The sequence below is a fragment of the Lampetra planeri genome, chromosome 4, assembly GCF_965212315.1.
Source record: "Lampetra planeri chromosome 4, kcLamPlan1.2.h2, whole genome shotgun sequence".
In the NCBI taxonomy this organism is placed as follows: Eukaryota; Metazoa; Chordata; class Hyperoartia; order Petromyzontiformes; family Petromyzontidae; genus Lampetra; species Lampetra planeri.
Window position 1 is genome coordinate 16,901,038 of NC_136110.1, and position 2,069 is coordinate 16,903,106.

Below are 2,069 nucleotides of genomic sequence, written 5' to 3' on the forward strand. Positions count from 1 at the left end.
GCATCGTTTCTCTCGCTCCGAATTCCATCGAGCTGGGAAATCGCTCATTTTTGCGTCGCCAAATATCGTACGAACGCCGTGAAACTTCCACAGGCTTTTTCAGCAGATTTGCACGTGCACTCAAAAAAGTCAAAATTTTTACACATAGACCCCATCAAACGGGAGAAATTGGCCGGGATTGCTCTCATGTGCGTTACGGGGCATCGTTTCTCTCGCGCCGAATTCCATCGAGCTGGGAAATCGCTCATTTTTGCGTCGCCAAATATCGTACGAACGCCGTGAAACTTCCACAGGCTTTTTCAGCAGATTTGCACGTGCACTCAAAAAAGTCAAAATTTTTACACATAGACCCCATCAAACGGGAGAAATTGGCCGGGATTGCTCTCATGTGCGTTACGGGGCATCGTTTCTCTCGCGCCGAATTCCATCGAGCTGGGAAATCGCTCATTTTTGCGTCGCCAAATATCGTACGAACGCCGTGAAACTTCCACAGGCTTTTCCAGCAGATTGGCACGTGCACTCAAAAAAGTCAAAATTTGTACACATAGACCCCATCAAACGGGAGAAATTGGCCGGGATTGCTCTCATGTGCGTTACGGGGCATCGTTTCTCTCGCTCCGAATTCCATCGAGCTGGGAAATCGCTCATTTTTGCGTCGCCAAATATCGTACGAACGCCGTGAAACTTCCACAGGCTTTTCCAGCAGATTTGCACCTGCACTCAAAAAAGTCAAAATTTTTACACATAGACCCCATCAAACGGGAGAAATTGGCCCGGATTGCTCTCATGTGCGTTACGGGGCATCGTTTCTCTCGCGCCGAATTCTCTCGAGCTGGGAAATCGCTCATTTTTGCGTCGCCAAATATCGTACGAACGCCGTGAAACTTCCACAGGCTTTTTCAGCAGATTTGCACGTGCACTCAAAAAAGTCAAAATTTTTACACATAGACCCCATCAAACGGGAGAAATTGGCCCGGATTGCTCTCATGTGCGTTACGGGGCATCGTTTCTCTCGCGCCGAATTCTCTCGAGCTGGGAAATCGCTCATTTTTGCGTCGCCAAATATCGTACGAACGCCGTGAAACTTCCACAGGCTTTTTCAGCAGATTTGCACGTGCACTCAAAAAAGTCAAAATTTGTACACATAGACCCCATCAAACGGGAGAAATTGGCCGGGATTGCTCTCATGTGCGTTACGGGGCATCGTTTCTCTCGCTCCGAATTCCATCGAGCTGGGAAATCGCTCATTTTTGCGTCGCCAAATATCGTACGAACGCCGTGAAACTTCCACAGGCTTTTTCAGCAGATTTGCACGTGCACTCAAAAAAGTCAAAATTTTTACACATAGACCCCATCAAACGGGAGAAATTGGCCGGGATTGCTCTCATGTGCGTTACGGGGCATCGTTTCTCTCGCGCCGAATTCCATCGAGCTGGGAAATCGCTCATTTTTGCGTCGCCAAATATCGTACGAACGCCGTGAAACTTCCACAGGCTTTTCCAGCAGATTTGCACGTGCACTCAAAAAAGTCAAAATTTTTACACATAGACCCCATCAAACGGGAGAAATTGGCCCGGATTGCTCTCATGTGCGTTACGGGGCATCGTTTCTCTCGCGCCGAATTCTCTCGAGCTGGGAAATCGCTCATTTTTGCGTCGCCAAATATCGTACGAACGCCGTGAAACTTCCACAGGCTTTTTCAGCAGATTTGCACCTGCACTCAAAAAAGTCAAAATTTTTACACATAGACCCCATCAAACGGGAGAAATTGGCCCGGATTGCTCTCATGTGCGTTACGGGGCATCGTTTCTCTCGCTCCGAATTCCATCGAGCTTGGAAATCGCTCATTTTTGCGTCGCCAAATATCGTACGAACGGCGTGAAACTTCCACAGGCTTTTCCAGCAGATTTGCACCTGCACTCAAAAAAGTCAAAATTTTTACACATAGACCCCATCAAACGGGAGAAATTGGCCCGGATTGCTCTCATGTGCGTTACGGGGCATCGTTTCTGTCGCGCCGAATTCCATCGAGCTGGGAAATCGCTCATTTTTGCGTCGCCAAATATCGT